The following is a 26,441-nucleotide window of genomic DNA, read 5'->3' on the forward strand; positions in this document are numbered from 1 at the left end:
CTTGGATTTGTTTTCCCATTTAACAGAACATTATATGGTAAAAAGTTGTCATTAAAAACTACAACTCATCCAGTTTTTTGATCTTACAGTTTCCCTTTAACCCCTTAACGATGAATGATGAACATAGCACTTCATGAGCAAGTGTCAGTTCCCGCATCATGACGAGCTATGTCCATCATGAATTTAAGCGGTCACTGTGTGAAATCAAACAGTGACTGCTCCATGCAGACAGCTTCCACTGACAGAAATGCAGGGACCCATTTCATTGATCCCGCTCTCTGATTGCTGTTAGAGAAATTGCACAACAAATTATATAGCCCATTTTCTCCTGTTACCCTTGTGAAAATGCAAAATTTGGGGCTAAATCGAAATTTTTGTGGGAAAAAGTTCAATTTTAATTTTTTTCCTTGCACATTGCTTTAATTCCTGTGAAGCACCTGCAGGGTTAATAAACTTATTGAACGTGGCTTTGAGCACTTTGAGGGGTGCAGTTTTTAAAATGGTGTCACGTTTGGGTACTTTGTCATATAGACCCCTCATAGTCACTTCAGATCTGATGCGCTCCCTACAAAAAAATAGTTTTGTAAATTTTGTTTGAAAATTGAGAAATTGCTGGTCAACTTTTAACCCTTCTAAATTCCTAACAATAAAAAAATGGTGTTTCAAAAATGATGCTGTATGGAGGACCATGACAGGTGCATTATATTATATGGAGGACCAGGGCAAGTGCATTATATTGTATAGAGGAAAATGGGGGTTCATTATATTGTATGGAGAACCATGGGGGGTGCATTATATTGTATGGAGGACCATGGGGGTGCATTATATTTTATGGTAGACCATGGGGGGGTGCATTATATTGTATGGAAGACCATGGGGAGTGCATTATATTCTATGAAGGACCATGGGGGTGCATTATAATGTATGGAGGACTATGGGGAATGCATTATACTATATGGAGGATTATGGGGGGTGCATTATGCTATATGGAGGATCATGGGGCGCATTATACTATATAGAGGATTAAGGGGGTGCATTATCATAGAATGGTAGAGTTGGAAGGGACCTCCTGGGTCATCTGGTCCAACCCCCTGCTCAAAGCAGGATTCACTAAATCATCTCAGACAGATGTCTGTCCAGCCTCTGTTTGAAGACGTCCATTGAAGGGGAACTCACCACCTCTTGTATCAGCCTGTTCCACTCATTAATCACCCTAACTGTCAAAAAGTTTTTTCTAATATCTAATCTGTGTCTCCTCCCATTTAGTTTCATCCCATTGCTTCTAGTCTTTCCCTGTGCAAATGAGAATAAAGATGATCCTTCTACAATGTGACAGCCCTTGAGATATTTGTAGACAGCTATTAAGTCTCCTCTCAGTCTTCTTTTTTGCAAGCTAAACATTCCCAAATCCTGCAACCGTTCCTCATAGGACATGGTTTGCAGACCAGTCACCATTCTGGTCGCTCTTCTCTGAACTTGCTCCAGTTTGTCTATGTCTTTTTTAAAATGTGGTGCCCAAAACTGTACACAGTATTCCAGATGAGGTCTGACCAAAGAGGAGTAAAGACCGATAATGACTTCACGTGATCTAGACTGTATGCTTCTGTTAATACATCCCACTATATGGAGGATTATGAGGGGTCGCATTACATTATATGGAAGACTATGTGGGGGACCATTTTAATATTTGGAGGGCTATGTGGGGGGCCATTATACTGTATGCAAGAAAGTATACAGCATGAAGGTTTGTATGGGGTCCATCATACTGTGTGGAGGGCTGTGTGGGGGCCATTATACTGTTTACTGTTTGGAGGGCCATTATATAGTATGGGGCAATTAAACTGTATGTAGACCCATTATCCTGCATGGAGGGCTGTGTGAGGGCCACAGTTGGGGGATTATACTGTGTTAGGGTCACCATACTTTACCTTAGGAATTGAGGTGGGGTACAGTTGAGTCATTATACTGTGCATGTGGAGGCTAATGTGGAGGAATTCACTGTGGGGGTATCATATTGTGTTTGGTGGGCACTTTTGTTGGCATTATACTTTATGGGGGCACTGAAAGAGGAATCTAAGACTTCAGCAGGAGGAAAATGACTATACAAAGGCTGAAAAGTTGTGAGATATGGTCTTCTGTGACGCTGACAATTATTTTTTTTTTGGGAGGGTGGACCCAATTAGAATTTCTGCTATGGGGCCCCATGATTTCTATGTACGCCCCTGGCTATTGCTAAAGCTCGGCTTTTTACCTGAGAACCATTGCAGACAGCTATTGGCTTGTCTACAGTAAACAGAGGAGAGAGACCGAGCATGCATGTCCAGCAGCACTAAGCACATTAACTGCACCTGCACATTGATATACACTTTGAACACAAGAGGGTGCCATACTATATATTTAAATGAAGAAAATGACTGCATAATTGATGTTTATAACAACATGTAAATGCATATAACTCCTATTAACTATTTTTTTTCTAACATGAGATACCTACATAAGAGATATGAACACCTGTAGGGGAAAATGTAAATTTGCAACAAAGTATATATAAAGTAAAACACCTTTATAAATCAAATGTGTTTATCATATACATCACTGTATTATATAGAGTTTATAACAAAACGGGAAATTTTTAAAATGTTTTCATCCACCATTGAAGCTCGAGCAGGCATTAAAATATGTGTATCTGATACAATGACAGTAAGTGATGGTGGTACATATAATCCTTTACTTGTTCCATCAATAAACAGAGGTCCAATGAAATGTAAAACAGGGCCGAATGGAGTTTTCACTTTCCAGTATGAGCAAAAAGTGTCCCAGACCACAGAATATTTTTCATTGTTCGAGCTAAAAACCCATATATATTCTCCTTTTTGGAACCCAAATGACTTCGGGGAGAATCTGATGTAAATGCATGGTTAATTCTTTCCCATATCAACTTCATTGGCCAACATGCCTCATCAAATGCCGCCATCTGTACGAAATCCATCTCTGTATTGATTTCTGATGTCTTCTTTCTGTAATGTCTTCAGAAGTGTTAAATTGGTATTGATAATAAAGCATGTCTGGAATTAAAAAAAAAAAAATTCATGATGAAAGACGCAATCCAGCTACTATACCCCTCACCAAGTTTATCACACTCTGCAATTCTTTTATATAAAATTTACTCAGTTTCCTGCAGTTAAGCCCCATCTTTGCTTCTCTTTAGCCTCGGATTTCACAAAGAAGTTTTTCTTGTATACTTTGCTATCAGTACCATGATGCATCAGCACAGCATCACATGAGCATCCACAGCCAGGATCATCTGAGCCTCTAGGAAAGACATGGTAATTATCCTCCACTCTGCATTCCCTAGATAGGTTAACATAAGTAAACAGTCAGAGCTGTTTAGTCATCATCAGTAGCTGTGATATGAACTCATGTGCCTGCTTTATGAGACTGTGCTGTAATGAAGATTGTTGCTGTAATATCCCTGAACTGCACTGGCCGTGCTTAAGATTAAATCCCACTGTTAAACTGTTGAAAAAGACTCTTGTCAGATGTGTCTGGTCAGCAACTGAATCTATCATGTGCCTGAGAGAAGCTGCAGCCTATGGTCATCCTGAGTAACAGTTCCTCCAGGATTCCAATGAATTTATGAAACCCGTCTCGCCCTATCTGAACCTAGCGGTGTGCGTGTAGCATTGGTGGCCCATATGGGGAGGACTGAGCGGGGATTAATGTCTAGAGGGAGAAGAGGAAAAGTGTCTGGAAAAATACAGCAGCACAGCACCTCAACTTAACTCTGCTACACCACTTAAAGGGGACCATCCCTAAAGAAAACTCACTAGCAGCAATGGATGTTGAAATACAAATAGACAGAATTAGTGAGCGGTTTCTTCAGTTAACCTGCGAAGAATTAAGAACAGTAGCATATAAAGATGTCAGAAGAACAGATTTCTAAAGCACACAACCGCAGGCAACTGTTAGCTGCCATTAATGCAAAAATGGATGAGCTGGGGGAGAAAGAAGCTGAAGACGTCATGGGGACATGCCTCCAGGAGCTAACACAGTTTCTAACCAGGTTGAAGTTGGAGGATGGAGGGACGGCACCAATTACCAAAAGCGGGAATCTCTGTCCGCAGACTGAACTACGGGAATTGAAAGAACAACTCAAAACCCTAACAACAGCCCTGCAGGAATCGACCAAAATCTCTTAACGGGTGACAGACTCAGACAGAACCTTTAACCTGCTCGGGTTAGATAAATCAGGAAGACAGTCCTCTCTAACACCACAAATCACCATAAGTAAAGAATTCAAGATCCTGGGAAAGATTGGAGAGTGTGAACAGAAAGAGAAACTGTCTTATATGAACTTGTTTCACCAGATTGATGCAGGCTTACAGAAAGGCTACCAGCCAGATGAAATCGTTGAGGGGGTGGTGAAGTGATCAGCCCAGGAATGAACCTCTGTAGTATGCTAGAAATGAAGAGTCAATTGACCTTGCAACAACTGAAGATGATTTTAAAAGGGCACTATAAAGAAGAGAGTACTTCAGAATTGTTCCACCGACTCATTAACCTCTCACAGAAAAATAATGAATCACCCCAAAGTTTCTTGTGCAGAGAAATTGAACTGAAGGATAGACTGTTGTTTGCATCCAGAGATGTAGAAGCGGACGAGAGGTTTGATGCTGGACTAGTCCAGAAGAAGTTCTTGAGATCATTGGGAACAGGGTTAATCAGCACATACATCAAGTCGCAGCTGAAACAGTACCTAGAAGATCCTGGCATTCTGGACAAAATCCTAATTGAACAAATGAATGAGGCAGCTAGTTTGGAGTCAGAGAGCGAACAAAAGATAAAGAAAGGCTCTGCTCCTAAATCAAAAAATATCACAGTAAAAGATAAATTCCTTACCAACACCAGGTCAGATTACATGGAGGGGGTGGCTGTGTAGTATTATACATGCACACGCACACCGATGGAGTTTGCATATTTTTAATGTTTAATGTTAGGACTCGCAAGTATGGGGACCCTTGATGCTGGGTTGCGAGCTTGCGTATTTTGGTCAAAATATCGACCCTTACCTCATGTGGTGTATTTATCTTATACACTATTTTTCATCTTTTTTACACATTTTTGTGCAGGATGCAGCCAGGCCTCTTTAGTGTTGGCTGGGTAAATTGGGGCGTCTGTCCTGTGGGGGTGCACGTATATAGTGCTGGGCAGCCCCCCTGATCTAATAGTATGGGCGTCATCAATAGGCTGCAAGCCAGACACTGTGCATCACACATATCTGAGTGATTGGTGCCCTATGCAAACTCCATCGGTGTGCATGTATAATACTACACAGTCACCCCCTCCATGAATTGGTAGGTTAGTGAGTGGCTGTCTGCCTCAGTATTTTGCACATGTGCTGCCCCGGCCTTTATCATGGAGGCTTGCTGCATCCTGCAATGCCTTGGTAATCAGACCTGGTGTTGATAAGGCATTATCTTATACTGTGATGTTTTTTTAAATTAGCTTCTAAATCACCAAAATGAGTCAGCTGAGGTTGGAGACCCCCAGTGGCCAGTCTGAAGATAATCATGGAGACCCTCCAGTGCCACCTCCGAGAGGGAACCTTAAAGCACCAACAAAAGAGAGGACCGCCAGCGCTGACTGGGAAGAAGTAATAGGAGAACTGCGAGCTGAGTTGATTGAGATGAAAAAGTTGATTCATTCCAGAACAGAACCTGCATCCCTCAGACCCAGGAGTGGGTTCCAAAACAGAAGATACCCGGCTTGTGAAGCGTGCCGTTCATCAAATCAGAGTACGGTATGTGTACACTGACTAAGATGTGGTGAGGAAGGACATTATGCCAAGGAATGCCAATGGTCATGGTCTTTTGGGTTAAAAGACAGGAGGTTGCCAGAGAGGGGCGACTGGTAACCACGACACAGAGGAGGTCCCAGAAGCAAATCCAAATCTCACCAAACCCCAGAACGGCATATGAGCTAAAACAGCTGCGTCATTACTATCCCCAAGTGTGTTTCCGTCTACAACAGCTGCAAGAGAGACAGGGGCATCAGTTACTTAATGCCCAGTGTGGAGGTCAAATGATGAACTCCTGGGAGGAGGATTCCTCGGTCAGTAAAGATAGCATCATCGGCCTAATCAGCGAAAGATGCTTTATATAGTGCCCGCTAGATGGACTCCTGATAACAGCACTGTGGGACACAGGAGCCCAAGCGAGCCTTTTAAATGAAGAATGGAGAAGGCGCTACCTGCCACATACGTGCCTTCAAACTCTTAGGACCAGTGGAACTCCACGGCAAAGCAGTCAACCTGACCGAAGTCCCTTTCATAGGCTGGGTGGAAGTGACTTTCCAACTGAGGGCCACGAACAACAGCAACACCATTGAGCTTTTGGTACCTTTTCTCGTGACCAGTGATCAGAACGTGGAAGAGGATCCTATCCTGGGTTATAATGTAATCAGTGAGGTCATCATGAAACACAAGTCAGTGACGCTGGTGGTGGATGCAACTGCCACATTGCTTGCCATACCCAATGTCGTGGTGGAAAATGTGATTCATAGAGAAAAGAAAGCACAGAATACAATGAACCTAAAAGAAGTCAAGGTAGGCTGGCGCCCAAACATCATTCCTGCAAACCAAATGGTGGGGGTGAGGTGTGGAGTCCAGGTAGAACTGGTAAGAAAAGTTCAGAAAAGACTGTTCATGCCAAAAGACTCATCAGAACTTCCGGAAGGCCTAGTTCAAGGTGAGACTGTGCTTACGATTCCTACTGGTGGGTTTACTCGAGTGACAGTACCGGTGATGAATACTACGAAACAAGGGATCCAAAGACTGTGTTAGGTCACATTGAAACCGTTAAAACTGTATATTCAGCCAGTGTGAGACCCGCCCACGGGTCTACCATGAATTCAGTCTCCCCACCAAGGAACAGGAGTTGACCAGGGGAGGAAATTGCACGACCCACCTCGGGGTCCTGGGATCCCCCAGTACCCCTAGAACACTTGTGTGCTGAAGATAGAGCGGTAGCAAAACAGATGCTGAGAGAAGAGTGTCATGCATTCTCCAAAGATGACTCTGATATAGGCGGTATCCCGTTGGTGCAGTTGGAAATCAATTTGAAAGACATGACCCCAGTAACCAGAAGTTACATGTCTGTGCCAAAACCATTACACCGTGAAGTGAAAGAGTATTTACAAGATCTAATCAACAGAGTTTGGGTCCAAAAGTAAAAGCCGTCTTATTCCTCTCCTATTCTTTGTGTTAGGAAGAAGGACGGTACGTTGAGACTCTGCTGTGATTACCGGGAACTAAACCGAAAGTCAGTACCTGATCAGCACCCGATACCACAGATTCAAGATATGCTGGATAACCTATCAGGAAGTACCTGGTTCTCTGTCCTCGATCAGGGTAAAGCATACCATCAAGGGTTTGTTGAAGAGTCCAGTAGACCTTTGACAGCATTCATCACACCATGCGGGATATACGAGTGGATCTGCATACCGTTTGGGCTCAGTTCAGCTCCAGAAAAATTCCAGAGGAGCATGGAGACATATTTAGAAGGATTGAGGGATAATATCTTCCAGCTGTACTTGGATGACAATGTGGTACACAGAAAAACTTTCCGGGAGCATGTTGAACACGTGAGGACCGTATTACAACGATATCAAGTCAACAATATGGAGTTAAGTTGACCCCCAAAGAAGTGTGAACTGTTCAAAAGGCAAGTCCGATTTCTAGGGAAAATTGTGTCCGGAGAAGAATATACCATAGACCCAGCAGAAATCGCTCTGGTACCGGCCTTAAAAGACAAGCGGCCCTCAACTGTCGGGGAGTTGAGGTAGATATTATTATTCCCCTCCTACTGTCGTACTTACGTTCGGAACTTCTCCAGGATTGCCGCCCCACTATACCTCCTCTTGGTGGGGGGGGGGGGGCGACAGAGTCAACAACACCCACGGAGAAAAAGAAGAATGCGGGTAGAACTGGGCTTAAAAGAAGCAACGCCGTTTCATCCCAAAAGCCCATTCTCTGGACAGCAGACCACCAGGAGGTATTGGAAGAACTAGTAGACTACCTGGTAAAACCACCCATCTTGGGATATCCTGATTTCAACTTACCGTTTGTTCTTCATTGTGACGTTTCTCAAGTTGGACTGGGAGCTGCCCTGTATCAGCATCAAGATAGAAAATTGAGAGTCATCGGTTAAGGTTCTAGAACGTTGACAGACGCCGAGAAGAATTACCATCTACATTCCGGAAAATTGAAGTTCCTGGAGTTGAAATGGACTATCTGTGAACCATTTAGAGATTATCTCTACTACAGCAAAGAGTTTGAGGTATACACTGACAACAACCCTTTGACCTATGTCCTCACTACAGCCAAACTGAATGCAACAGGTCAGAGATGAGTCGCTGAACTAGCTGACTTCAATTTCAGCATCAAGTACAGGCCAGGAAAATGCAAGGCGGATGCTGACAGATTGTGGAAAATCCCACTAGAGCCTGATCAGTTCATGCAAGAAAGCTCAGAGGAAGTCAGTTTGGAAGCAATTGAGAGCACTGCCCAAGCAGTACAAGCTTATCAAAAGGACAACACACCATTGTGGTGTCCGTTGACGGTGGAAACCACCATAAAAGCGAGAGAACAAGATTACCCCCTGTCTATTCAACGACTACCAAAAGGAAAAATCCATAGAGCACAACGGGAAGATCAGATAAATGGTAGAACACTACTTTATGTGGACCAAAATTGGTTTCCAAGTAAATGGGAGAGAGATAATGAGTCACCAGCAGTATCTGTTTTAGTTAAAGAATGGATGAAGCTCTACCTCAGTGAAGACGGTATCCTGTATCGTAAAGGAGGTCAAAACCGGCAGTTGGTACTACCCAGAGTATTTCGTAGATTGGTCTTAAAAGAACTCCATGAAAACATGGGACACCTGGGAGTGGAAAGGACAACAAACTTGATCCGTGAACGTTTCTTCTGGCCGTACATGCAGTGAGATATTGAGAGATACGTGACCAGGGAGTGTGGGGGTCTGAAAGATAAACGTCCCAACACATCAACCCGGGCACCTATGGGCAACATCCAAACTACGTATCCGTTTGAGATGGTCTCAATAGACTTTCTACATCTCGAGACGTGCAAGGGTGGTGACGAATACATCTTGGTGGTGATGGACCATTTTACTTGATTTGCTCAAGCATATGCCACCACCAATAAAGCGGGTCGAACAGCAGCAGAGAAGATCTTCAATGATTTTGCTTTGAGGTTTGGGTTCCCTACGAGGTTACACCATGACCAAGGAAGAGAATTTGAGAACCAGATCTTTGCCAAGATAGGAAAGTACTGTAGGATTCAGAGATCCCACATAATGCCCTATCACCCAGAGGGTAATGGACAAGTGAAACGTTTTAGTAGGACATTATTGTCGATGTTGTGCACTTTAACAGCTGACGAGAAGAAAGACTGGAAGAGTTCTCTGTCAAAAGTGGTACATGCCTATAACTGTACAAAGAGCAATGCAATGGGTTACTCACCCTTCTTTCTATTGTACGGTCAATCGCCAAGACTGTCAATCGACATCATGTTCGATACTCCAGTGTCAGAGACTTACAGAACATATCCAGAGTTTGTTCGGAAATGGAAGGAACGGATGGCAGAGGGATACAACATAGCGTCCAAAGTGGTTACGCAAGGACAGAGCAAGAGCAAGGAGTACTATGACTGAAAATGTTATGGAGCAGAATTGGCACTGGGAAGCCGTGTGCTAGTCAAGAACAAAAGGCGGTCCGGGAAAACTTTGTTTGTACTGGGAAGACAAGGTGTATGTGGTCGTAAGGAGGAAAGCCGATGACAGTCCAGTGTATGAAATCCGATTGGAAACCAGAATAGTCCATCGGAATTTACTACTACCCTGTGATTATCTCCCACCACAACAAGACTTTCCAGAAGTAGAACAACATCGTCCGAGATCGACTAAGGGACCACCACAGACTGAAGCTCCGAAGATGGATAGTGATCTTGAAAGTTCACATGAAGAAGAACACACCGTTGTATTTCTCGGACCGGCAAGGAGAGGGATGTACCATCCTCAGGAGAGTGAAGTAAGTCCCCAGGCTCCAGAGTTTGTACCAAGGAGTACAGATATAGTCCAATTCAGATTTGATGATCTAACACCGTTCACTGAAGAGACCGATCGACACTTAGGAGTAGCAGAATTACCAGACCAGGTGGAAACGAACGATTCAAGAGAAGTACAGTAACTTACAGAGGCAGTTCCAAGATCATTTGAGGAAGTTCGAGAAATGAGTGTGGCAGAAGAAACTCCTGCAACCGAGGAACCCGTGGTATCTGAGGAACAACCTACCAGGAGGATGTCGACTCGAGAAGTGAGGAGGCCTGTGATGCTGACATATGAGACACTCGGTGAACCGAGTCAAGTGCCAAGGACTGTCCATTGGAAACAGGTATTTCTGCCTACGGACCAGGTAAGCTCACTTGAGTGGTATTCACCACCGAGAGATATTATGGACAATGTTACCTGGTGGAAAGACTTGTTTTGGCCTAGTGAGAGAGAGAGCTGGTTGAAGACGTATGAAAACCTCCAGCGGAAGAGATGCTGATTGTTTTAATTGTGTATTTCTTTCAGGAGTTCTACAAGCAAAAGGTCGTAAGAACAGGTTGTTATTGATGTTTGTAAATTTTATGCCAATATGACAATGCCAATTTGTATATAAAGTTATTCAACTTTTAGCACTGTCTCAGAATTGGTCAGCTTGACCAATTAAAACGAATATCGAGAACGACATTAAAAAAGAAGGGAAAGTGTGACATGCAGAAATAGTGCTGTTGCTTCAAAAGGATCCAGCAACTATAAGAGTTAACACAGTCACAAGAGACAGGGAGTGGTTAGCAGAGCCCCAGGGGGATTGTGGGGAACTTGTTTACTATTCTGGCTGCAGCCAAAGGGAGAAGTGGTATGTGATCTGTATCTCACAGAAGTGCAGGAAAGAGAACAGGATTCAAGTCTAGGGTGAAACTCAACACAGGTCAGATACCTTGCACTGTTAGTTCAGGAAATCTACCATCGGGCAGGAAGATAAGGAATGGAAGGAATTGTGTCACAGAGATCATCTTCCTCATCAAACCCTCCCCCCTCCATCTCCATGCAGAATAAAGAATGTTGTGTACTAGTGAGTCCTTGTGAAGGAAAAGCCTGCTGTTTACGTATAGAAGTGTGCTGCCAAGAGATCTAATTTGTGCTGAATTATGCTACTGAAGAGACTGAGGTTCCTGTGCCTGCTTTATGAGACTGTGCTGTAATGAAGATTGTTGCTGTAATATCCCTGAACTGCACTGGCCATGCTTCAGATTAAATTCCACTGTTAAACTGTTGAACAAGACTCTTGTCAGATGTGTCTGGTCAGCAACTGAATCTATCATGTGCCTGAGAGAAGCTGCAGCCTATGGTTGCCCTGAGTAACGGTTCCCCCAAGATTCCAATGAATTTATGAAACCCGTCTCGCCCTATTTGAACCTAGTGTCGTGCGTGTAACAAAAGCCTAGTTTTGTTGGTTGGCTCTGTCAGGCACTGTAGTAAGGGCACTAGCAGCAGCTATCTCAGTCATAGCAAATTTAAAGATGTGAATAATGTGTGGGAGCATTGAGCTCAGGACCTTTTTCATACTGACTCCGGGATAGTGATGATTTTGTAAAGGTGTCAGTTGTGTCAGCCAGACCTGGAGATTATCTGTGAACGAATGCATGGTCAGCAAGGCTACAGCATGTTAGAGAGGTGGTAGCTAGAGAGAGCCCCCTTAGGCTGCGTGCCCACGATGCCCACAATGTTTTTTAAGCACTTCCGTAGCAGCAATTCCGCCGTGGAAACGCTTAAAAAACGCTTGGTAGAAGGTCTGCAATGTTCCCCAATGATAATCCGCATTTGCTGAGCACATGCTGGGAAATTTCCGCTGCAGATTATCATTGCGGAAAAATCCGCAGCACTACCATTAATTTTGCGGAATCGCGGCGTTTTAGCCACCATTGACTTGTATTGGACCGCATAACATCCGCATGACTACATGTGCACATGCGGATATTATGCGGTTCAATGCGCAGATGGTACCTGTGTCTGGAGAAGAGGAGACTCTCCTTCAGTCCCGGGTACCATACTACCTGTAGTTAAAAAAGAATTAAAATAAAAAATAAACATATACTCACCTTCTGATGGCCCCCGGTCTCCTTCTCCGGTGTCTTCGGCTGCTCGCGGTGGTAAAAGGACCTTCCATGATGTCATTTAGTCATGTGACCTGTCACATGACTAAATGACGTCATGGAAGGTCCTTTTACACCACCGCGAGCCGCTGAAGACACCGGACGCAACGGAGAAGGAGATCAGGGGCCAGGTGAGTATATGTTTTTTTTTTATTTTTCACCATTTGTATTCTTTTTTTTACTATTGATGCTGCATTTGCAGTATCGTAACTTGGTCACACTATATAAATCCATGCCGTTTGCATGGATTTATAGTGTGACCAAGTTGTCAAGCACTTTTCCAAGTGATGCTAAAATCGCTTAGAAAAGTGCTTCACAACCCGCATGCGAAATCGCATGTTAAAAAAGCTTCACTTACGCTTCTACCTGGCAGAAAAAACGCATGTAAAATCCGCATGCGTTTTTTCTGCCAGAGAGATGCAGAAACGCTCAGGAAAAATCCACAGCATTTCTGCATCATGGGCACATAGCCTTACACTGTTTCACAAGAGTGCAACTAGGGTGCAGTGGTCACAGCGAAACACATGAGCCATGTGGCCCTATATCAGGAAGGTGGAGGTGATGTTATCAGTGTGGGATGATGTTGACAACAGACGCATGCTCAGTAGAGGAGGAACTAGCCCAGACCCTGAAAAGGACATCACTGACGGCTCTTAATTCAGGGAAAGGACAGGCGCTACTGCAATGACGGCAGCCTCTGCTCCCTGATGATGGTTTGTTTGTAAATCCCAGTATGCACTTGGGGTTCTCAAACGAAGCAACGTGAAACAGGAAGAAGATAAAAAAAAAACTAAAAAAAAGGAGTCAGATAGTCTAGTGAACAATAGGGATTTTTTAAGTAATGTATATTAGAAAAGAGATTAGGTAATGACATTAACCCCTTCACGACCTATGACGTTAATGTACTTCAAAGGTCATGTCCCTGACTTTAATGCAGGCTCATATGCCGAGCTCGGATTTTTCACAGCAGATAATGGCTGATTTAAGCCCAGATTCGGTTGGTCAAGACCCAAACCCCAGTCTTCACCAGTCAAGATGCCGCAGGTCAAGCACCGAAGATCAGACGGTGGTCATTGGATGAAGCAGGACGTCTGCCGTGCTGACGAGAAGACCCAAGTGAACCAGGCCTTTAATTCAAGCGTAGACGAACGGTACAGGGTGTGGGCCGTGGCTGCGCTTCAGAAACGAACGAGGGTGGCCAGTGTGAAGAACCCACTAAGTGACTCACATATGAGGCACTTGTGGCTTAGCGGAAAGTACCGGTGTCCCCCGTTAGTGCCAGTATAACAATCAAAGGCGCTTGAAGCGCATATTACAGCTACAAGCCTGGCGCTGGCAGTGACGCTCTTTGAGCTAAAGACATTAATAGTCGTTTAACTGTGAAATGAGACTGCACGCAGATAGAACATAGAGTAAGATATTGCATTTATTACACTGCTTTTATTGTCATTACTGCTAAGATTGTGTTAGTTGTCTCCATATACCTGCATCACCATGTGTTCCTATAGTTAAACGTTCTTTCTGTGGTAGGAAAATAAATAGCTTTGGTTAACTATCCCTGCATCCTCACTATCTGCATCATTACATCTAGATCATTTCACCCGATAAATGAGCATTTTGCTTGTTTATTGTGTGTGATTGGCTGCCTCTTTAGAAGGGACTGAAAGCTGTATTTTAGGTGTAAATGCAGCTTTCAGTCCCCCATACATAAGTCTAAAGTCGGTCGACGCATTCATATCAATAAGTATGCCTTACACTCTAATATGTGTGGTGCCCCTGAGGGTTCAGTCGCCACAGAGGTACTGCATCTCACCCAGAGGTGTGGTATCTCACTCTCAGGTAAGGAAGGAGTACAGCCCGGGACCCTAACACCTGCATTCAACACATCCACTTCAGTAGGGCAGGGCGAGATTGCTCCTACGGGAGAGCACAGTCCCTGGGCCCTGGCTGGAGTGGAGGGGAACTTAGTGAGGGGGAACCATGTAGTGGGTGTGGGTGGAGAACGTAAATCAGGGGAGCACTGGTGAGGGAGTGATATAAAAGAGGGAACCATCTTAGAAAGACAAGCCAGTCAGAGGAGGAGAGTGTGTGGAGCAGAGGCTCTGCAGGAGCTCTGCTTCGGAGGCGGGCCTAGTGAGAGGCCCAGGACTGAGAGAGGAGAGGGAGCAGGAGAAAGGCTCCAGGAACAGAAGGGATCCCAGGGGTACGGGCAGTGCTGGAGGCCACCCGTACGCCCGAATCTGCCAGGCGGTGGAGGGATCGAGCCGCAGAGGGGACCGACCCCTAAACTAGTGGAGAACTACAAGGCTCAGCTAGGGACCGGAGGCTGCTGTACTTGCAAGGTGCAGTGGCCACATCCGCAACTATGTCGCCGAAAAGGTGGCCACAGAGGGTCCAGGGGACAGCAGGTCGCCCGACAAGACCCGAGGCTACCGGATTGGGACACTGGTTGCGAGGCACAGGGCAGGAGGGCGAGAGCCAGCGCAGGAAGACGACTGAGGAAGGCACATAGAAAGGGGTCCTGTCAGACACTCTTGAATCACCTGAGGGATTGCTGAACCCCTGCCTGGTGAACGCAGCACGATGTGGGAGGTTGTAGTCCGGACCCTGTAACCGGAGGAACTTATCAACTGTAAGTAAACTCGGAAGACTGCACCCCACTGTCTCTGTGATTATTGCTGCGCCATCAACCCCTGCACTACAACGCCCAGCATAACCTATAACATCTACACTGCCCTGGAGCTGAGTTCTACCTGTGGAGAGCTACACCATCCCTGCTGCACTCACATCAGCTCCAGAGGACCTGCTCCGCAGCAGCGGCTCCCTTAGCCGCATACCACAGGTGGCGTCACGTACTTTATACAATCACTATAAATCCCCAATCAATAACCCTTTTTATTGACCGCCCTGGGTCACGGACCGGGTCACTGCCACTGTGACATCCCCCAGCATCTACCAGCCCGGCACCGGGTACCCCACGGCCCAGTGGGAGCGTCATATGTATGTGTGGCGCCCCTGCGGGTTCAGTCGCCACAGAGGTACTGCATCTCACCCAGAGGTGTGGTATCTCACTCTCAGGTAAGGAAGGAGTACAGCCCGGAATCCTAACACCTGCATTCAACACTACACTACTACAGACCAGCAGGAGGGGCAAAATGCGCTGCTCCTCTGCTGAGCCCTGTCCCTGGCTGGAGTTGGGGGAACCAAAGTAGGGGGAACCATGTAGTGGGTGTGGGTAGAGGAAGCAGTTCAGGGGAGCACAGTAAGGAGCAATATGAAAGAGAGGGTGGAACATTCTAGAGTGAGTGAAGTTCTGAGGGGGTTGAGTCAGAGAGAGAGTCAGAGCAGGAGCTCTGCTCAGGAGGAGGGCCTAGTGAGGAGGCCCAGGAGAAGGAGAAGAGGAAGGAACGGGAGCAGAGGGAAGGCTCCAGGAGTGAAGAAAGGATCCCAGGGGTATGAGCAGTGCTGGAGGCCACCCGTACACCCAAATCTACCAGGCGGTGGAGAGATCGGGTCGCAGAGGGGACCGGCCCCTAACTAGTGAGAATTGCAATATTCAACTAGGTAACCGGAGGGTGCAGCATTTCAAGTGCTGCAGCCAAAAGCCACATCTATTTCACCGAAAAGGTGGCCATAGAGGACCCAGGGGACAGAGAAAACGTCACCCGACAAGGTCCGCGGTCACTGGATTGCGACACTGGGTGTGAGGTGTAGGAAGACAGCCAGAAGGAACACACAGAAGGGGGTCCTGTTATGTACTCAGGAGGTACCTGAGGGTTTGCTGTACCCCTCCCTGAGTAAGCACAGGACAACGTGGGAAGTTATGATCTGCAGTTGTAACCAGGAGCAAAGTGAGAACTGTGAGTAAATCCGGAAGACGGCACCCCACTGTCTCTGCGACTTATTACTGCGCCATCATTCCCTGCACTACACTTCACAGCAAAAGTGTTTAGGGGTGATAAAGTAAGAATTTTTTTGTTTGTCAGTTAAACTCATTGATGGTGATGTGTGTCGGGGCTCTTTAAATCACTGTAAGCAATAGCAGACACTTGTGCTAATTAGTTTGGCAGGTGTGTCCAATGAAAGGCAAGACTACTTAAGAAGGCTGTCCCACATTATTAAGCAGCCTACATTTTCTGCCAAAATGGGAAAGAAAAGGGATGTGTCGGCTGCTGAGAAGCAACAAATTGTGGAGCGTTTAGGTCAAGGCATGACTACAATCAACATTGCCAAGACACTTCATCGTGATCATCTCACAATCAAGAAGTATGTAGCTGATTCACAGTACACACGTGTGCGTGCTGATAAGGGAAAATTGAGGACTTTCCTACAGGCAATTACGTCAGGTTAAAAGAGCAGTGGCAAAAAAGCCTTGTCATAGCAGCAGACAAGTTTTTGAAGCAGCTGGTGCCTCCAACGTCCCCCGAACAACAAGATGCAGGGTCCTTCAGAGGTTTGCAGCTGTGCGTAAGCCAACCTGTCGACCTCCTCTATCCACTGCACACAAGCAGAAACGGCTCCAGTGGGCCAAACAATATATGAAGACTGACTTCAAAACTGTTTTGTTCACCGATGAGTGCTGTGCAACGCTCAATGGTCCAGATGGATGGAGTGGAGGAGGAGGATGGCTGGTTGATGGACACCCCATGCAAATACGGCTATGGCGCCAACAAGGAGGAGGTGGAGTAATGTTTTGCGCGGGAATCATGGGAAGAGAGATTGTCGGCCCCTTTAGGATCCCTGAAGGGGTAAAGATGAACTCCATAATGTATGTTGAGTTTCTCAAACAGCATTTCCTGCCATGGTTCAAGAAGAAGAACCGTGCATTCCGCAGCAAGATCATTTTCATGCATGATAATGCCCCGTCTCATGCTGCACATAACACATCTGCATCTCTGGCTGCTATGGGCATAAAAGGGGACAAACTTATGGTGTGGCCCCCATGCTCCCCTGACCTCAACCCCATTGAGAACCTCTGGAGCATCATCAAAAGGAGTGTCTATGATGGCGGGAGGCAGTTCACATCTAAGCAACAGCTCTGGGAGGGTATTCTGTCCTCATGCAAAACAATTGAAGCAGAAACCAGCCAAAACCTGACAAATTCAATGGACGAGAGAGTTCAAAAGCTCCTTTCGAACAGGGGGTCCTATGTGCAAATGTAACATCACCTAGAATAAAGTTTTGAGTTGAAAACTGTTTGATTTCAGTTTGTAATAACCTGCTAATGCTTATAATTTCAAAAATGACCATTTTTTTGTTCTTTATTAAAATGAAAAGGTTGAAAACGCTGCTGTGCATAATAATTTGGAACGTGCATTTTGAGTGCAGTTTGAGTGTTTTATTTTTTTTTAAATATACTGTTATCATAGGCAGTTTGTACAAAAACCTTTCAATTGTACTCTAATAGTTATTTGACTGGAAAATTACAATGACTGCAATTCATATAGGTAATTTGGGAAAATCTGAGAAAATATTATTTGCATAATAATTTGGAACACAGTGTACAACATCACCATTTCCTACCCTGGAGCTAAGCTCTGCCTGTGGAGAGCTGAACCAACTCTGCTGCACTAACATCAGCTCCAGAGGACCTGCTCCGCAGCGGCGGCTCCCTTTAGCCACATACCACAGGTGGCGTCACGAACATTATATAAAAACTATAAATCCCCTGTAAATATCCCCTTTTATTGACCACCCTGGGTCACGGACCAGGTCACCGCCACTATGACATCTCCCCTAGCAACGACCAGCCCGGCACCAAGTACCCCAGGGCCCATGTGGCGCGTCATATTGGCGCGCCAATCAACTGGTCAGGGAAGATATTATTTGGGCATATACAATTTTGGACTGCCGATCACTTCATTCTCTCTGAGATAAGCTGCTGACAGAGATGTTTGTCAGTTTCTCTCATAGAGAACACAGGAGCACTCGGCCAAGTGAGCGCTTCCGTGTATGGGAGAGACGGCCAAGATGGTTGTCGGCCAAATGATCAACTGAAGCATCATTTGGCCAACAATTCGGTCACAGTTATCAGATTCTAAATAATATTATCAGTAGGTCACACCAAAGGCTAAGCCTGTCCTGTTAACCCTTTCATGACATGCGCCGTACATATACGGCGCATGACGTGTCTTCGCCTTAGATGCAGGCTCCGACGATGAGCCCGCACCTTTCCGGGGACTTGACAGCGGATCTGATCAGCTGTCATGTGCTCCTAACAGCCGCGGGTGGAATCGCGATTCTCTCGTGATTATTAACATGTTAAATGCCGCTGTCAATCTCTGACAGCGGCATTTAAGACGGCTCCGCTGGAAGAGCGTCACAAGACCCGCCCATCGGCGCCCATGTCACATGACTGCGCATCGTCGATGGGTTGGCATGACAACCCGGTGTCTGCAGGAGACCCCTACAGTTGTCATTGCAGGGATGCAAGTGAACATTTTTGCTACATACAGCGCTATGTGTAGCACAGGCGATCGGATGATTGCAGCTTCTAGTCTCCCCAAGGTTTACCCCAAAATGGTATCAATAAAAACATCAGCTCGGTGAGCAAAAAATAAGCCCTCACCCAGCCCCAGAAGCCGAAAAATGGAGACGCTACGGGTCTCAGAAAATGGTGACTTTTTTTTTTTTTTTTTAACAAACTTTAGATTTTTTTACCATTTAAATAAAAAAAAAAAACTATACATGTTTAGTATCTACAAACTCATAATGACCTGGAGAATCATAAAGGCAGGACAGTTTCAGCATTTAGTGAGCATGGTAAAAGAAAAACCCAGAAAACAACTGTGGAATTTAATTTTTTTTGCAATTTCACGACACTTGGAATTTTTTCCTGTTTTCCAGTACAACCAATGGTGTCGTTCAAAAGTACAACTTGTCCCGCAAAAACAAGCCCTTACACGGCCATATCGACAGAAAATGTAAAAATTTATGGCTCTGGTAAGAAGAGGAGTAAAAAACAAAAGTGCAAAAACAGAAAAGGGTCGCACCATAAAGGGGTTAAATAGGGAATATGACCTATTTATTCTACCTATTTCTCTACTCCCACATGGGTGACTAGCCGTCTTTGCCTCTCCTGAATTCCTACGCTGGCTAAGTGATAGCAATATGCCAATTTGACCATGATACTTGATTTCTCCCCAATATGATGACAAAATAGATGTCACATCTACAATCCAGGGGAGTAACTATAGGTGCAGGGGTTGCAATAGCACGCGGGCCCTGGAGCCGAGGGGCCTCAAAGGTCCCTTTGGCCCATGTGAAAAGACCATTACTATTGAAGATTTGCAATAACTAGGGGCCCCGTTGGAGCTTTTGCATCAGGGCCCATGAGCTTCAAGTTATGCCACAGCGAGAATCATTCTGACCCATGTTCACAACACATTCAAAGCCATGTAAATCTGCAATAACATATCCAGCAAATAATCATTATCACACAATAAGTGCAACATAACACATGCAATATCTCCCATGGGGAAAAGAACAACGGCCCCTGCAGCCTAAAAAATCCCTAGTATGTAATATACAGTGAGCCCCAAGTATAACAATGTGTGCAGAAAATAAGAAGAGCAATAGTTTGTAGATATAATGGAAGTAGGAAGCGTAATACTAATTATGAACCTATCCTAGTGATGCAGTTAGTATTATTTAGACGATATGAATCATGACGAGGGTTTATATAAATTGGGCAAAAAATAAACATTTAAGTCTCTTCTACATGTTTGATGCCTACCTGCTATATCATTTCTTCAGTGTCTGCTGCTTTTGACCTTTGATTTCTTAGGAAAAACTTATGGTCAGTGACCTCCTGTGTAATCAGTGGCTCCGTCCCTCCTTTCAGTACTGCAGCTCTGTGAACTCGGATTGGAACAGAGCCCTAAAAGATACAGTTACCAGAGTTCATAAATCCATACCCAAACCAGACTCTCTCTTAAAGAAGTTGTCCACTACTTGGACAACTCCTTCACCCCCACGCTTGGCCCCAATAAAATAAAAAAGCTTATACTCACCTATACTCAGGCGTTTTAATTTTATTATGGCCAAACATTTAGATCAAGAAGGGGTTGTCCAACAACCCCTTTAATGCAGACTCCTGACCACAATCCTCTGTAATACAAACCCCAGACTTCCTTTTGAAATAATGCCTAATCAGACTCCCCTCATGCTGTGGCACCCTGCTGTTCACAGGTACCACAGGACCCAGGGTGCATGGATGGACTTCTCCACAAGAGGCCCTCATTACATACAAACACCTCCACCCTTCCACCTCACACCACCAGAGGGAGCCTGTTAGGGATATATATATGGAGGGTGGAGCCAGGCAGCTCAGTCAGTGAGAAGTTCAGTCAGAGTCAGAGAGCGTGCTGACGCTGAGAGCAGCGAAGACGCAGCGCGTCTGCTGCTAAGTTCTGAGGGCCCCGAGTGTGGCCGACGGCAGAGAGGAGAAAGGAGAGAGGAGTTGAGGGGGCAGAGGAGCTTCATAGGCTCACCCCGATATACAAACCGGACACTGGGTCCGCGCCTACAGGGTCCCTTTATACCCAGTAGGGTTCACCGGCATTCCAGGACTACAAGTCCCTCGATGACCTGAAGCTAGGCCCATTACAGGATCAGGTACCACGAAGGCCCCAGCTTTACCAGGGATAGTGGTTGCCAGCAGAAGGTCCTACTACCGAGCGACAGGTGAAGGAACAACACGACACATAAGCTAGGCCCAGGCTGGCCAGGAGCATACAGAGAGGCAGACACGGACCAGGAGGCCTTATACCCACTCACTGGGGAGAAGTTCTGAAGTGCACCCATCCTACTGAGTACCCTGGACCGTACCTGACATCCGCACCAGTAAAGGTATTGAAGCGAATCCCCTGTCTCTGTCAGTTACTTCTGCTGCGCCATCCGCCTGCACTACAAGTCCCAGCATCACCACCATCAAACTCCACACGGCCCCGGGGGCCGCTCCACCTCAGCTGCCATCCCATCACCCCCCGGAGGTCTGCAGCAGCGCTGGTAATCCTTACCAGGTACCACAGGTGGCGTCACAAACTATTTATTATATTTTTCCTATCCAAGTTACAAATCCCCCTTTTTGGTTGACCACCCTGGGCCACGGACCGGGCCAGCCACCGTGATATCCCCCACCAGCATCCACAGGCCCGGATGCCGAGTACCCCATTGCCCCGGGGGCGCGTCAATGCCTCATTCACACGACAGTGTTTCACGTACGGGTTATATCCGCGGTGTTCACCCACCCATTATAATCTATGGATCAGATCACATAGCCTTGTTGTTTTCCAGACTGTGTGTGTGTGAGACCCGCAGCAAATTTTAACCATTTTTGAGCCATTAAAGATAAATCTTTTTATTCAAAAACTGTTGTTTAAGAAATGTTTCATGATAAATTCCACCAATTCTATTTTTACCACAGACAGGGAACTCCAAGCAATCCAGGCATTAGAAAATCTCTTGCTGGGGCAGGCGAAGTATACAAGGGTAAGTTTCCCTCTACCATTAGTAAGGAAGGCCAGGGAGCCCCATAGGGCGTATAGGCCACATGACAAGATAGGAGGGTGGGAGTGAAGGAGTTAAAATTTTGAATAAGGGATTAGGAGTAGTGTGGGGAGTTTTGATTGGAGGGGAAGAGGTGGGGGGAGGAGCAAGAGATGATATAGGGAAGGGCAGGGGTCAGTTACCTCCTCTTGCTTCCTGGATCGCAGCTGAAGCAGACCAGACCCTGCAGTGGAGCCATGGCAGATCTTGTGGCCTTGCTGGACCTAGCGCGGCCTGTCTCAGCGATCCATGGGGCAGACTTGGTGCAGCAGCAGCTGCGGGTGACCTGTGCACAGTCGTCGGCTGCAGAAGAAGCTTCAGGGAGGCCTGCAGCGGTCACGGCCGCCGGAGCGTTACTCACCAGCAGGTGAGGTTCGGAGCAGGAGAAGCTCCAGGAGCCCCCTCGGGGACCTCTGCAGCCAGGGGAGCAGCGCGTGCCTGAGGCTCCTTCTCCGATCCCCAGGAGGAATCCTCGCCGGAGCCGCAGCCTACCAGAAGTGGGCGTGCCTGCGCTGCGGCCTACTTCCGGTTTGCGGCCTAAAAGGCCCCCGAGCAGCGCGGCGGTGACCCCCGGTGACAAGCCAGCCGTGGGTTATACCTGGCAAGATGGCGGGACGAGGAGTCCTCCCACGGTCTGCGGATGAGGGCGGGGCCAGCGTCCAGTGTACGGCGGGGGAGGAGTTGCTGTCTGCAGCGGTGGCCCCGATGTCATGCTGGGGTCGACCCCGGCGGGGGAGGGAGCGTGAAGGGCCTTCCCACAGTCGGCAGGGAGGTGCAGCAGAGCCATGAGGAACACTGGCGCAGCAGCAGGTGGTCAAGAAAGGGGACAGATGAGAGATGAGCGGCCCTCCTGCAGGCGGCAGGGTGGGTCTGTGGATGGGAGGATCTGGGGTCCAGGAGTGCCACGGGAGATTGCGGGGGCAGGCTGTCCTGCGGGGCCCTTTTAAGATCATCGGGCAGGAAGCGGCCGGCAGATGTGCGGGACCTTAGGGAGCTATCTTTGGATCCGGAGCGGCAGCGGCGTCAGGCAGCCCCTTCTGCGCCTTTATCAAGACCTGACAACGTTGAAAACATGGAGAAAAGCTGAGAGGAGGGCGAGATTTCATAGGGACCGTCAGAACATGAGCAAGTTCCATCAGGAGATGTCGTGGCTGGTCAGAGGATCTCTCTGAGGCAGCCTGATGAGGAGACTACCCTTGTTCATAATTTAACTGATGTGGGTGGTGCTCGGGGTGTGTTGGGGGTTAGTAATTCAGAGGGTGTTATAGGGAATATTCAAGGGGCAATTGGTGGGTGCACGATCTATGGGGTCAATTATTTGGTGTATTGCAGGGCTCGGCGTCACAGGGGGCAAGTGATGTGAGGTCGCCGGCAGTGGCGTGAGTGGCTTCCGGAGGTTCAGGAGCAGGATCTGGGCAGGCGGGAGTGCGCCTGCAGGGTGGTGGCTCGGTGGTATCACAGGAAAAAGAGTAATACTGAGAAAAGGAGGATGAGGTGGTTCTGTTGGATTATTGAAGTGTATGTGGCAGCCCAGGAGTCCGGGTGCCACAGTGGCATTGCCTCCCTCACAAGGGGTGATGCCATGCCTGGAAGCAAGGAGGGGTCCCCTAATCAGGTTTTGCTAGCATGCAACACTTTCCTGGCTCCAGACCAGCAAGGGGAGCTCCTCCCCTTAGCAACTGGGATCTGGAGGCGGGGTTAGTTTGAGGAAAGCAGAAAGGAGTTGAAGTCAGGACATCGATGAGGAAAGACCTAGGGAGTGGAGCTGCACAGCAGTTCACCCCAGGGGAAGCGCAGAAGAACTGGACACTGGAGTCCGAGGTTGTGGGGCACCGAAAGCCCAGCAGCAGAAACCGGAGGGCAGGAGACTGCAGGTCTTCTGGCCCCAACAGACGCCCGGAGGTTCAGCAGCACCATAGGACCCAGCACCGCACGTGGGAGCGACACTCCAGGAAGGTCCGAGCTGCCTGCCATACGGGTGAGCACAAAGACGTTTTACTCAGGGACGAGGGCCACAGCTATACGCAGCAGGGCCAAAGAGGTAACGCAAAGGGAAGGCCTACATCTCCACCTGGGTAGGTGGATCCCCCCAACTTGCTTCCATTCAGCCCGGATCTCTACTACCAGCTAGTACCTGTGCCCCGGTCTGCCTAACCACCGCAAGTAAAGATAAGAGGAAACCACCATTGCATTGTGGACTGATTATTAACTGCGCCATCCTCTACACCACACCATCACAGCAACGTCTACACTGCCCTGGAGCTAAGCTCTACCTGTTGAGAGCTAAACCAACTCTGCTGCATTAACAACAGCTCCAGAGGACCTGCTGCGCAGCGCCGGCTTCCTTTAGCCGCATACGACAAGTGGCGTCACGAACTGTGTATAAGAACTTTAATTCCCCTGTAAATATCACCTTTTCATTGACCGCCCTGGGTCACGGACCGGGTCACTGCCACTGTGACATTTCCCCTAGCAACGACCGGCCCGGCACAGAGTACCACACGGCCCAGGGGGCGCGTCATGTATGTCTGCGAGAAAAAATTTGGAAAGGGGAGTTTGTGGAAATTTTTGTTGTTGCTCCCGTTACAAGGCTATGAGGACAGGTATGCGTTGGGATCACAAGGATATTTCCTTATGGATGCGTTTAATGACAGCCCTAGTGTTTCAGCCCTTTCGGGGTGGTACCGGAGGGTCAGGATCAGCCAGTGGATCTTCGGTGTCTCAAAAGAAAGGTTTTTGTTGGCAGTTCAACTAGGGGCAATGTAAGTTTGGGGGCACATGCAAGTTTAAGCACGAGTGTTTTGGATGTAGGGGAAGTCAGGGGCTCAGTAAGTGCTTTAAACGAGCAAAAGGCAAAACAGGTGAGGGTTCTGGAAAGAGGGAGGACTCCCGTGAAGGTCGAGGCGATGCTTCCATTTTTAAATAGATATCCAGATATGGAGGCGGCTAGGTTAATTGAGCTGGGTTTTTCTGAGGGTTTCAGGATTCCTTTTGATCCTGGAGCGCCAAAATTTAGGCCGGGAAATTTGAAATCGGCAGGGGAACACCCTGAGGTGGTGATGGAAACGCTGTATAATGAAGTGGCTTTGGGGAGCACGGCGGGACCGTTTCTGGATCCTCCTTGACCAGAATTGAGAATTTCCCCTTTGGATGTTGTACCCAAGCTGGTACCAAATAAGTTTTGGCTTATTCATCACTTATCTTCTCCAGAAGAGGACTCCGTGAATGATGGCATCCCGGTAGAGTTATCGTTTGATAAGGCATTGGGGTTGGTAAGGGCAGGAGGGCAAGCTGCGTTGATGGTGACTCGGGCCGTGGGGTACTCGGTAGCCGGGCCGGTCGGTGCTGGGGGTGTCACAGTGGCAGTGACCCGGTCCGTGACCCAGGGCGGTCAATAAAAGGGATTAAAGAAAAGGGAATATAGTTTTTATATAATGTTCGTGACGCCACCTGTGATATGCGGCTATATGGGGCCGCCGCTGCGGTGCAGATCCTCTGGAACTGATGATGACGCAGCAGAGTTGGTTCAGCTCTCCACAGGGAGAGCTTAGCTCCAGGGCAGTAAGTAGTGATACTATAGGGCGGATGTGGTTGGTGCGGTGTAATGCAGGTGATGGCGCAGATAATAATTCTAGGACACAGTGGGGTGTAGTCTTCAAGGTTTACTCACAGTTGTTGAACTCCAGGTTACCAGGACCAGGGTAACCTCCCACACCGTCCTGTGTTTACCAAGGCAGGGGTTCAGCAATCTCCCAGGTGCCTCAGGAGTACATAACGGGACCCCAGTCTGTGTGCCTTACTCGGTCGTCTTCCTGCGCTGGCTCTCACCCTCCTGCCCTGCGCCTCGCAACCAGTGTCCCAAGCCGGTAACCTCGGATTTTGGCGGGTAACCTGCAGTCCCCTGAATCCTATGTGGCTACCTTTTTAGCGATGTAGTTGTGGTTGTGAGCAGCTGCACCCTGAAAGTACAGAAGCATCCGGTTTCTAGCTGTGCCTTGTAGTTCTCCACTAGTTAGGGGCCGGTCCTCTTTGCGGCCTGATACCTCCACGTTCCTGCAGATTCGGGCGCATTTGTGGCTTCCGCACTTGCCGTGCCCCTGGGATCCCCTCACTCCTGGAGCCTTCTTCTGCTCCCTTCCTCTTCAGCCAGTCCTCCTGGGCCTCTATGTCTAGGCCCTCTTCTCTGAGCAGAGCTCCTGCTTCCACCACTCTCCTCAGACTGAACACTGACTGGACTCTCTCTCAAGATGGCTCCCCTTTTTTATTCACCTACTGAAGTGCTCCCCTAGCTGCTTCCTCCACCCACTACTTGGTTCCCCCTCACTCGGTTCCCCCGCACTTCCAACAGGGACAGGGCTCAGCATAAGGCAGTGCATCTTGCCCCACCTGCTGGCCTGGAAGGGTGTAGTGTTGGATGCAAGTGGGTGGGTCCCGGGCAGTACTCCATCCTTACCTGAGAGTGAGATACCACACCTCTGGGTGAGATGCAGTACCTCTGTGGCGGCTGAACCCGCAGGGGCGCCACAATGGCAAAATCGGATATTGAGGCGGCGTTTCGCTTGCTTCCAGTGCATCCGGATAGTCTTCATCTGTTAGGCTGCATGTGGGATGAAAA

At 47.5% G+C, this 26,441-nt stretch overlaps 1 long non-coding RNA gene across 1 annotated transcript in view; it reads right to left on the bottom strand.

Moving 5' to 3' along the window:
• Nucleotides 1-1,400: 1,400 nt before the first annotated feature.
• LOC141236384 (uncharacterized) overlaps nucleotides 1,401-26,441 on the bottom strand; it is a 49,930-nt gene continuing 24,889 nt past the window's right edge. Inside the window, exon 4 of the long non-coding RNA XR_012302049.1 lies at nucleotides 1,401-3,065. This is a non-coding gene — a long non-coding RNA (uncharacterized lncRNA). The remainder of the gene's footprint in view (nucleotides 3,066-26,441) is intronic.

The sequence above is a fragment of the Phyllobates terribilis genome, unplaced genomic scaffold (genome assembly GCF_046119375.1).
Source record: "Phyllobates terribilis strain yellow unplaced genomic scaffold, ASM4611937v1 Scaffold_694__1_contigs__length_805567, whole genome shotgun sequence".
NCBI lineage: Eukaryota > Metazoa > Chordata > Amphibia > Anura > Dendrobatidae > Phyllobates > Phyllobates terribilis.